The following is a 12,164-nucleotide window of genomic DNA, read 5'->3' as shown; positions in this document are numbered from 1 at the left end:
CTGGGGCTGATGGGAATTGTAGGCAAAAAAACATCTGGAGAGCTACCGTTGACCACCCCTGGTATACATGACACAAATTACATTCTCCCCCCACCCCTCAAAAAGAATTTTGAAAAGCTGATTAGGCTGAAAAAGACCACCCATGGGATTTATGGCCTGAATGGATATTCAAGGATAGGTTTTCTAGTCCATCTAAGAGACAGGAACTGAAATGACGGCCAATGATCCTGCATTGAGTTAATTGCTGGCTTCAATTAGAGACTAAGGGCCAGAGGGTGTGATACTTCTGAAGAGTCACAATCGCAACCTTGATTCTGTCAGTAGAAAGGGTTCCTCCCCACCCCCCACCCCCTTTCTGTGGCTTCATGCATCCCGCTTAGGAGCCCCAGAAAAGAGGGGGAAGCCTCCTCACCACCCTGGGAGGGAAACCAGGAGCTCCTTCTCTCCCCAGGCGTTTCTGCCTGGGCCTGGACAGGGGCCTGGTCTTGAGTGAGCTGGGCAAGCGGATCCAGGAGCAGCCCAGGAAGGTTTGCATCTGGGAGACTCTTGGTGTATTAAATTGTCTTTTTGTTTGCTCCAACAGTATGTTTGTATTTATTTTGTTAAGCAGCTTTTGAGTCCTTGACATATAAGAGAAATAGGGTAGAAATGCTTAAATAAATTGGAAACTGGATCGCCTGAACAGTTCCTCTTTCTCTTTGCACAAGCGACATCTTCTTCCATGCCTTTGGGAAGCGCTGAAGCCTTCTCCTTTCTAGCCGACCTGGCAGTTTGGATCTTCTGGATGGTCACACTGCCTTGGCGAAAGTCTGTAGCCCCCTGGACAATGCTGCTATTTAACCTGCCGTGGCTGACTGTGAATGAGGCTCCTTCTGCTTGTGTATACTGGGCACCTCTTACATGGTTAGGTGTAAACAGCTCCAGTCATTTCCCCCTTCCCACCTCCCTCCACCACCATCCCAATATTGAAGCTTATTCATCACTTGGCAAAAATAGAAGTGGAGGCTTCCAGGAAGATGGGACTTTCTTACAGAGTGGGGTTTATTTAGAAGCGGTTTCCTTCCAACACCACCCCTCCTGTCTTATATCTTCTCTGTACGTTTCCAGTTGCTCAACAGGTCTGCCCAACCAAATGATCACCCCAAGCCTAGATCTGTTTCTTTGGAACATTCCCATTCTTCTACCTGGGAAATGTTTCTGGTGTTTTTCAACGATGAGTTTTTAATTGTTACTTCTTATAAGAAAAGGAATGAGCCATACTTTCCATCCTTTAATTCAGCAGCTCTGCTACAAACAATACCTGACTTTCTACACTATTTAATTTTTATCTGAGCTTTCATCATGGAGCTCACTCCAATCTGTATGGTCACCCAGTAAATTTCCATACCGGATTCGTTACAAAGTGCTGGTCATTACCTTTAAAGCCCTATATGGTCGAGGACCTGTCTACCTTAGGGACCGTCTCTCCCCATACGAACCCCAGAGAGCACTGAGGTCAGCTGGAAAAAACTTGTTGACCACCCCCGGACCGAAAGAGGTGAAGCTGCAATGCACCCGTAACCGGGCCTTCTCCTCTGTAGCCCCGAACCTATGGAACCAACTTCCAGAGGAAATGCGGGCCCTGCGGGACCTTGAACAATTCCGCAGGGCCTGCAAGACCTTCCTCTTCCGACTGGCTTTCGCTGACGAAGAAAGAAATTGCTAATGATTACCGCCATTATAAAAGCACAACTAGCATTAGCACTTTTATCAATTTAATTAAGTGATTTTAAACTTATCAGAATTTTTTAATGTTTAATGTTAATGTAACCTTGTCTTTTGTATAAGGGAAATTGAATGATGTTGTTAGCCGCCCTGAGCCTGCTCCGGCGGGGAGGGCGGGATATAAATAAAATTATCTATCTATCTATCTATCTATGGCTTAGTGGGGAGTTGGGACTTGAACCCAGGGCTTCTAGGTTTTGGTCTGACTCTGCCAGACTTGCTCACAGCATTCTGTGCTTGCATGGTGTACCTTCACTTCTCCAGAAAGTGCACACATCTCTGAAAGCTTGACAGGAAAAGAACTTGCCCTAATCTAGATATTGGCTCAGTGGGGAAAAAAAGAGGGCTAGCTGAAGGTAGGATGATACAGCATCTTTTGTGAATATGAACACAGGACATTTCCCTTGTTTATTAATATTCTAGAATTTTCTGCCCAGTTGAGCATTGTGCAAACAGCCCTCAGTTGACCTTGGAGATGGACAAGGGGATAACCTCAGGTGAAGAATATTTGCTGGGCTGACTATCTGTATCTATGAAAAGTTTCTGTCATCTGTGTGAAGAAATGCATTTTCTCCTGGGAGGCTGGCACTGAGCAAAAGCCTCCACTGTGTATTTTAAAAGCCCCCCCCCCTACCTTCTGGGCAGAGAACAAGCATTGGGTGGTGGTGGTGGTGTCTGTGCAATTGCTTCCAGATGTACCTCAGCTCATCTTCATTCAAATGCTAATAGATCTGGCAGGAGAGATAATAGATGGGTCCAAATATGTCTTCCTCCTAGAGGGAACAGAGGTTTGGAGGACTTTAGGCTAGCAAGCCTCCAGAACTGATCTCCAGGAAGACACTGCAGGCAACATTTCCTTGACCTGGCCTGACTGGGTTGGGGGTGGGGACAGATAAGATTAAACTCCAGGGAGCTAGAAGGAAATTCTTTTTTCTTTGAGTACTCCATCCAGCACACAGACCTCTTCTTAGGGAAGGTAGCCGTTGGCCATGTGCTCACCTCAAGAGCTAGAGCAAGCTTCCAGGTACATGTAACTCTATAGGACAGGGGTGGCCAATGGTAGCTCACCAGATGTTTTTTGCCTACAACTCCCATCAGCCCCAGTCATTGGCCATGCTGGCTGGGGCTGATGGGAGTTGTAGGAAAAAAACATCTGGAGAGCTACTGTTGGCCACCCCTGCTATAGGGGTCTGGAACATCCCTAAGCAAAAAAGGGCCTGTCCTAGTTTAACATCTGATAAGGCAGGGGTGGCCAAACTTGCTTAATTTAAGAGCCACACAGAATAAACATCAGATATTTGAGAGCCACAAGACATGAGCAAATATTGCACATGTCTTCATTAAAACACATACTTTATTTGCACAGAAAGATAAAATACATATGTATGCACTTTACAAGATGACCATGCTAGAAGGATCCTTTTTTAAAAAAACAACAACCGAAATCTGGGAATAACAATCTCCCTAAGACCAGAATAGGGAAAGGTTAGGGAATTATTTTTTGGCACCAGTGGGAGAAGGAAACACACATATACCACAGAAATCACTGACCACCATTTACATCAGTATGCATCTCTCTTTGCCTTGACACCAATAAATAGTAAATACAGCTCCTATAAGAACTGTGACGGAACCAGCCCAATTCTGCCTTCAGACCCGGTCCCGTCAACTCCCTTTTGAGTTGCCAACTCCTGAAGGGAGCTTATCTTCTTCCTGCCACTAAGGCACTGCCACCACCTGCTCAATTTAGGGGTTCCTGACTGAGAGGAATAGGACTCCCAATCCCCCTTCCTGCCAGTTCTGAGGCCTGGCCTCAAGGTCCTCTGCCAACCCAGCACCTGGTTAACCCAGAGACCAAAGTCCTTCTTTGGGAGACCCCTGGAGGATTGGCACCCTTGCCAACTGTATGCCTTCCCTGGACTCCCCTCCTGCAGTAGTGTGGTCTAAAGCGGTTGGGGAAACTATGTGGGACAGAGGGACTACCTTTTAAAAAGACAAAACATTTATTTAAAATTTACAATTATATACAAGCATTTTAAAATAGTGAACAGAAGAAATAAATCAAACTAGGGAAAAACGCTCCTTTCCCCTATTATACCATACTTGCCCTGGCCATTCCATCCAGAACAGACAGACTCACCAACCTGACTGACTGAACTCAAAGTCTAACTCAAACTGAAGGCTTCCCGCCAAAAATCACTAATATAAAACCCAGTTCCTGCCCAGAAACTGGTTTTCAATCCTGCAGCCTTCAGGGAGACCAGCCTGAAAGCCTTCCTGTCTCTCTAGGAGACCTCCTCAGAATTGCTGCTTCCAGACTGGAGGGAAGGAGGAAAAGACTAGGCCGAAGCCTGCCTCCAGTTTGATGGCCTCTTCCTGCCAACTTCCAGATAACCAGAGACTAAAATGGCATTTCTCCACAAGAACTGTGAAATGAAGGGGGAACCCTGTGCAGCCCTAATTCCATTCCTCCTTCCAGGGTAGGCTTTCCAACCCTCCCGCCCTGGCGGGGGACCCCAGGATTTCCACCCTCTTCCCCCACTCCCCAAAAAAACGGAAGCGGGGGGAGGGGGGGAAATGGCGCTGGGGAGCATGGCGAGCCGCCCGATCCGCAGCTGCTCTTCCGAGATGGGCCCAGGCTGAGCCCATCTCGGAGGAGCAGCCAAGAGGCGGCAGCAGCGCAGGCAAAACCAGCGAGGCAAAACCAGAGAAGGGGTGGGCGGAGGCAGGCCAGGAGCATGGCGAGCCGCGAATCCGGGTCCTTCTAGGACCCAGACTCGTGGCTCATCACGCCCCCGGCCCGCCTCCACCCCCCCTCCGATTCCACCCCAGAAGCGGAGCGGGTTAGGCCGCCGCGCCGCTGCCGCCCCCCCCGCCCCACTGCAGCTGCTCCTCCGAGATGGGCTCAGCCTGAGCCCATCTCGGAGGAGCAGCCACGGCGAGTGGAGAAGAGGCGGCAGCTGTGCAGCGGCGTCGCCCGCTCCGAGATGGGGCAGCTCGCCACGCTTCCCGGCGCCGTTTCCCCCCCTCCCCTAGCTCCACCCCAGTGTCTCCTGGCTCCACCCCCAAAGTCCCCAGATATTTCTGGGATTGGACTTGGCAACCCTATTCCAGGGGCTCCTTGGATTTTGCACTCTCTTTCCCCGCTCTAGTTCTCTGGGCAACCACTGTGGTGGAGAAGAGCTTGCAAGCCTGCCTATTTCCCCCTCCTTCACACATGACAAAAATAATTGCCTACCTATGGGTCAGCACTTAGGGGCTGACATTAAGTTCCTCCTTGACCTCTGGGACCCACATATGGCTCCTGAGCCGCAGTTTGGCTACCCCTGTAATAGGGCATGTATAGAAAAAGGGACAGAGGATTTGCATTTTCCCTGGAGAGCCAGTTTGGTGTAGTAGTTAAGTTTGCAGACTCTTATCTGGGAGAACCGGGTTTGATTCCCCACTCCTCCACTTGCACCTGCTAGCATGGCCTTGGGTCAGCCATAGCTCTGGTAGAGGTTGTCCTTGAAAGGGCAGCTGCTGTGAGAGCCCTCTCCAGCCCCACCCACCTCACAGGGTGTCTGTTGTGGGGGAGGAAGGTAAAGGAGATTGTGAGCCGCTCTGAGACTCTTCGGAGTGGAGGGCGGGATATAAATCCAATATCATCATCATCTTCTTCTTCTTCTTCTTCTTCTTCTTCTTCTTCTTCTTCTTCTTCTTCTTCTTCTTCTTCTTCTTCTTCTTCTTCTTCTTCTTCTTCTTCTTCTTCTTCTTCTTCTTCTTCTTCTTCTTCTTCTTCTTCTTCTTCTTCTTCTTCTTCTTCCCTTTTGTATCCCTTGCTTAATCTAGTGCTGTGCTAAAAGTATACTTCTAAACATTTTAACAAATTATAACTTTGGATGCTGGCAGACACGAGTTTTCTGTACCCCACAGACCTCTGCTGTCTTGGATACACTATTTTAAGAGGGGTACCCAGAAGAAGGAAGGCATTAAATGTCCTTGTGGTGACCAAGTGCTTGGCAGTGGGTGATACAGAAGGAAGGAAGGCCTCAGAATGTGGTAGGGAAGCTGGGAGTCCAGACCTTCCCAATGGGCAATTCTTTGAAAAAGAGCAGGTGGTGGCAGCAGGCTACCCAAGAGTGAAAGAAAAGTAGAATAGACCTGCTTCCACATCACGGAAGTTATCAGCAGGCATCAAGGTCCTGGAGAGGAGGTGAACTATTTTTTGAGCCTCTTTTGCCAGCCATGGTGAGCTGACTCTGCTCCACCCTTCTTTTTCAGAGCTACTAGCTGAGTTGATGTGCTGCCATGGAATGTGCAAGAGCATTCCAACTGTTCAGGGGAAATGAGCAGTAAAAGTGCATCTTCTGTGATGAATGTGAAAGGTCAGCTGGTTGAAACTTAGCAAGCCCTTTGGAGGAACTGTGCTATTAAAAGGAGTAGGAGGAGTCACAGTTGTATTTCCCAGTGACTGTCCCTATTTTCTGGCCTAATCTTCTGAGCAAGACATTTTGTTTATCACTTTGTCTTTGGGAAATGTTGGGGATAGCTACTTCTAATTTTGGTAGCATGCACACATGTTCACTACAGAGCTTCAGGTTTCAGCCCTCTCTCCTGAGTCTCCAGGACTAAAATCTGTGAAGGGAGAGTGAGGAGGTGCACTTGGCCTTGCTTTACAATGTAAATGCATTGACAGACCAAAGGAAATACTTCACTTGGTGAATAATTAAATTTCTCTTCTATTGGATGTAGTGACAGCTCTAGCGCACATAGTTTTAAAAGAGGATTAAATAGATTTGCAGGGGATGGATTCATCAAAGTCTACGAGCCGTGGTGAATAAAGGGAACCTCCATATTCAGCCTCTGAATATCAGTGCTAGTAGGCAACATCAGGGGAAGGTCTTGGCCTCTGTATCTTATTTGTTTTGCCCTCCAAGATTGGCCTCTATGGGAGACAGGCTATTGGAGCAGATGTACCACTGGTCTGATCCAGCAGGACTCTTCTTATGTTCTTATGATAATGCAACATCACTATGTACTTCTTCTCTTCCATTTTTCCTACAAGCTGCTTTCTTGAGAATAAACATTTCCAAATTAGTTTTAAACACAACTATTCTATAATAACTGCAACCAGATCTGTTTGTGGACGGTAAGCATTCTATTCTTCTCCTCCTGTTTTTCAGACAACAGTCCCCCTAAAGCAGCTCATGTGATTCAAGAAACATGAGTTTCTTCTGGACTTCGGCCTAAGAAGACAAGGTAAGGAGGGGGGAAAGCTGAAGAGGGAGATTATTTTGACAATCTGCCAATGACATCAGCATTTCTATCCAGCTAGGGTCAAGCTGATCTTCTCATGTTGGTGTTCTTCCTAGGTGGGAAAGGATGCGATCTCCAAGAGGCCCTTGGGCTTTTGGCTAGACTAGAGTATCCTTCTTGTCACTTCTGCAGCCCCTGGGTGGCCAGTTAAGATGAACTGTTGTGGGTCTGCCTCAGGTGCCTGCCTGAACCCAGACAGGAGTGTTCCTTCAGGTGGGGCAGGGGAAGGGGGAGGTAGTTTCCTGCAATGCAGATAAGAGGAACAAAATTCCAGGGTATTCTACTCCCCTGGGGGCCCAAATAACTGTTACACTGCAGGCAGCCATTAGAGAGAATCATATGTTTTAAAAGGGGGATATGCCCTGAACCTATGCAAAACACAAAAAAGAAATAAAATCAGACTCAAAGAAGAACTGGATTAGAATATGAAAATATCAGCTAGCTATAAGAAACCTGAATGGTTTGGAAATAATACAAAACTTAAAAACCTGAAATATAAACTATAACATCATCATCATCTATATATATATATCTAATAGTGACGTGTCCCCCTACCTGTGGATATTTAAATCTGCAGATTGAGGCTACCCCTACACTAAACAGATTTTCCTGCAAACTTGGGGGACATGCCAGGTTTGCAGAAGAATCTGAAATCACAAATAAAATACACAGCAGGAGTTTAAATCCCTCCTAAAACAAAACAGCATTGTCTGCATAGGCACAGGTGTACACTATGCACTTACCTGTAAAGCTGGCAGTGGTGGTAGATGCCAGGAACTGCAACTGCAACAGATGCTCGGAGCATCTCCAGGGCCATCAGTGGTGGTGGAGGATGCAAGGAGAGGCTCTGATCTTGGCTTCAGTGATATAGGGTGCTGAGTAGGCTTGCCAATCCCCAGGTCCCAGCGGGGATTCTCCCTCTTTCCCAGGCTCCTTCCCGCCCCCAGTCAGCTGGCCGGTGTGGGGAAGCCCCGCCCTCACAGCCACCATGTGACTTTCCACCTCCGGAGGCTTCAGACTCCGATTGAAAGGCTTCCTCTTGGGATGGTGTGTCTGTGTCACTTTAAAGAAGTTGACAGCAACTCGTGAGTAGAGATGCCACTCCCTCGCTTCAGAGTCTCCAGAAAGGGGTTGAGGAATGTCTGCTGGGCACTTCATTATTCCCTATGTGGAGATCGATTCTCATAGGATATAATGGGGAATTGATCTGGCGGTATTGTGGGCTCTGGGGGGGCTGTTTTTTGAGGTAGAGGCACCAAACTTCCATTATAGCATCTAGTGCCTCTCCCCAAACTACCCTCCAAGTTTCAAAATGCTTGGACTGGGGGGGGTCCAATTCTATGAGCCCCAAAAGAAGGTGCCCCTATCCTTCATTATTTCCTATGGAAGGAAGGCATTTTAAAAGGTGTGCTGTTCCTTTAAATGTGATGGCCAGAACTCCCTTGGAGTTCATTTATGCTTGTCACACCCTTGCTCCTGGCTCCACCACCAAAGTCTCCTGGCTCCACCCCCAAAGTCCCCAGATATTTCTTGAATTGGACTTGGCAACCCTAGTGCTGGGTGTGGACCTGACTGCTGAAGTGGCAGATGTTGGAGGATGCTCTGGGCTTGGGGAGGCTCCCGGGCACCACAGAGGCAGTGGCTGGACTCAGAGAAGGGGGGTTGAGCTGCTCAGGCTTGACAATGGCGCAGGGGGGGGGGAATTAGAATCCTCCCTCCCTGTGAATCTTGCAGGGGGCCCTCTTGTATATTAGAGTAGCTAAGCTTGTCAAATCTGAGGATACTTAAATCCAGTGACTGGCACAGTAAATAGATAAGATAGATTTTTTTTTTTTTAATAAACGTGAAAAATGCCCAGGTCTCCAGAAAATGTGAAATCTGGGAAGGGGGGGGGGAATTAATTGAGGAGTTTTGGAGTGCCTATAGCTTTAAAAAATGGTAATATCAATGGATGTTGCTAGGGAACCACAGCATCCCATGCTTTCTTTCTGTGAGTAACAGGCAGGGGGAGGAGGCAGGGCATTTCCAGAGCTGCTTTGGTTTCTGAGGGGAGGACTCATTGGGGCCTGGCAGCAACTACTCAATGACTTGATACTATCTGACTTGTATGACTCAACTAGGCTTGGTACCATTCACCTGCCACAGTGTGGTGGAGTGGTTGGAGCTTCACAGAGTCTGAGAGACCCAGGTTTGAATCCTCATCTTGCTGTGGAGGGTCACCGGGTGATTTTTGAGCCAGTCACATTCTTTCACCTTTCACAGGATTGTTGAGAGGATACAAAGGAGGAAAGGAGAATAATGCAAGCTGATTTGGTTCCTACTGTGAACAAAGCAGGGAAACAAACGAAGCAAATAAATAATAAATAGAGCTGAAAATGGGAGGCAGATAAAAGTTAGCTGGTGAACAGCTGAGAAGAGAATGATACAGGCAGGGCCGGAGCCAGGCTTTCTGCTACCCTAGGCTGGCAGGGTGGGGTTGCCCCCTCCCTTCTGGGTGATTTAAATTGCACAGGAGCAACCGCTGCCCTCCCTGCACCAATGAAAGGTCCCAACAATCAGCTGATTGGCAGGAACTTTCACTGGCATGGGGAGCGCTGGCAGAAGCAGCCAGACCAGCATCCCCCTCCATTTAAAGAGACTGCTGGTTGGTGGGCGGTCTTTAAACTGCACAGGGAGGCATGTGGCTGCTCCTGCAGGGGTGGCCTTCAAGCCACAGCAAAGGTGCTTGATTCCTCCCCCCACCCCACTCCCCCACTGGCTGCTTCTGCCAGCCCTCCTGCTTGATTTGGATTGCTGGTGGGGGCAGCTCTCAAGCCCTTTCCCCCTCTGGTGATCCAAATTGTGTGGGAGAGGTGGCAGAAAGCCTCACAGTTCCCAGGTGCAATTGAAAGTCTCAGGAGACCAGCTGGTCAGCAGACTCTTTAAATGGAAGGGAAGACCAGCCTGACTGCTTCTGCCAGCTGCTAGTGAAAATTCCCACGGACCAGCTGATTGGTAGGACCTTTCACTGGTGCAGAGAGGGCAGTGGCTACGCCTGGGGCTCTCCCGTGTGATTTAAATCACCCAGGAGGGAGGGGGCAGCCTCAACCCTCCCAGGGGGGTGCCCAATTCAACACCCCCTCCCAGGCAGCACCAAATTCAGCACCCCCTGGATGCAGGGAAAAGGAAGCGGATATGGGGGTTGCCAGGAGGAGGAAAAGAGGAAATAGTGAGGAGAGGGGAATGCACGGAAAGAGATGTGCCCCCCCCCCCCCCAAGTCCTTGAGGTTTCCTACCAGCACCTCACAATTGGGCCATTGTTTTCCTAGACTGCTGGCAGGGGGCAGAGGGAAAGCACATAAATAAAACAGAGGGGCATATAAATGTAGGTTGGCCATTGGGTGGGAAGGATCCTGCCAAGGGTGTGCCCATGGAAAGTGGTCACTTCAGTATATTGGGCATGGTGACCTAGACCTAGCTGAAAGGAGGTATGACTAAGCCCCAAGGAAATCAATGGAAAAGTTAGCTGGGTTTAACATAAACCTTATTATTATTTTCCATGCGACTTGTGACTAACTTTAGCTGAATCAGGGCGAAGCAATTTGCATTCCAAAAGAGGACTGAGCAGATGCCTCCCCTTCTGCACTGACCGTGTTTTGGGGGCTGTCTCTGTTCCCCTGTCTGCTCTTCCTGCCTCCCAATTTAGTTTAAAACATTTCTAAAATTTAATTTCAGAATTGGCACCTCTTTGAGTAGTCTGCTGTAGTGTTTAATTGATGTCATTTTTTTCTTCAAAGGTTGATGACATAGCCCCAGGGCACACAGATTAAAAACACTGCACAAAAAGGAACATGGATGCATTCTTTGTAGAAATGGCATGTATAATTGTATCAGGATTCTTTTTTCTCTAGTGTTTAACTCTGGCACTAGAGGATACATGTGTAAAACACTGCAGAAGAATTGTGATGCGCTTGTGGGCTCAAACACAAAGCAACGTGCACGTCATTGTTACGGGGACATGTAAAAGAACCAGATGAAAAAGAAATGCAGCAAAATTAGCATGCTCTAATTCTGGAATTAATTTTTGAAATTTTCCTAGCTCAACTGCAATTCATGAGGTGAACTGAGGGCAAAGGGAGCCGAAGGAACAATCCAAGAATGGAAACAGGGAAATTCTCTCCACCCTTCTATGCATGTTTGCTGGCTCCAAAAAGGCAGCAGTTTTAAAAATTGCATTTATAGCAGATAGCTGATTATCAGTGCTGTTCCGCAAACAAGACCAGTGTAGGGGATAAGCCTGAGCTTTGCAGACAGAAGGTCCCGGCTTCAATCTCCAGTTAAAAGGCTCAAATAGTAGGTTGTGTGAAAGACCTCTGTCTGAAACTCTAGAGAGCAGCTGCCAGTCTGAGTCAACTATACTGACTGATGGGAGCCTTCAAATGGACAGAAGTTGTTGTTAATTTAACTTGACTAATTGCCTATCCTGACTGAAGCCTGGCTCTAGGCGATGTACAACAATAATAACATACAATAATCATTAAAATCAGTTTCTAAAAACAGGTTACAAACCTGATGAGCATACAACATAAAAATAAGCGGCGGATAGAGTGCGAAAGGACCAATGTGGCATTAACAGAGCATTAGTTCAATGTACGTAGTTTTTGTAGGAACTCTCTAGCCATTTGTTCCGCAATTGCAACAGAACTATAAGCTATACTGTCTTTGTGGCCCCTTCTCTGAAGTGACAACGCTGGAAAACATAAACAGTGTGAGAATTATCACATGCCTTTTGCCACAGAACCACAAGCTCCTTTCAGTTTACCCCAAACCAAACAGGTACAAAGGAAAAAACATGCAAAACTGAAGAAGGAAAGAATATACTCCTTTCTCGGTTTGAAAGTGGGTGGTTGTTATTTTTAGGAGGGTTTTCAAGGGGGGGATTCTTGACTTCCTTCTCAAGTACACAGAGTTCCTGGTCCATGTGAGGTCAAGCTGGAAAAACTACATCGGCGCATGGGATGGTATGTACTCCGTTAAAGCAGAAGAGGTGTTGTTGACTGGCACTTCCACTCTCCCACAGTTGAGTACAGGTAGTTTGCGGTGAAAGATCAGGTGAAGGAAAG

The sequence above is a fragment of the Heteronotia binoei genome, chromosome 19, assembly GCF_032191835.1.
Source record: "Heteronotia binoei isolate CCM8104 ecotype False Entrance Well chromosome 19, APGP_CSIRO_Hbin_v1, whole genome shotgun sequence".
Classification (NCBI taxonomy): Eukaryota; Metazoa; Chordata; class Lepidosauria; order Squamata; family Gekkonidae; genus Heteronotia; species Heteronotia binoei.
Note: the sequence above shows the minus strand (reverse complement) of the source record.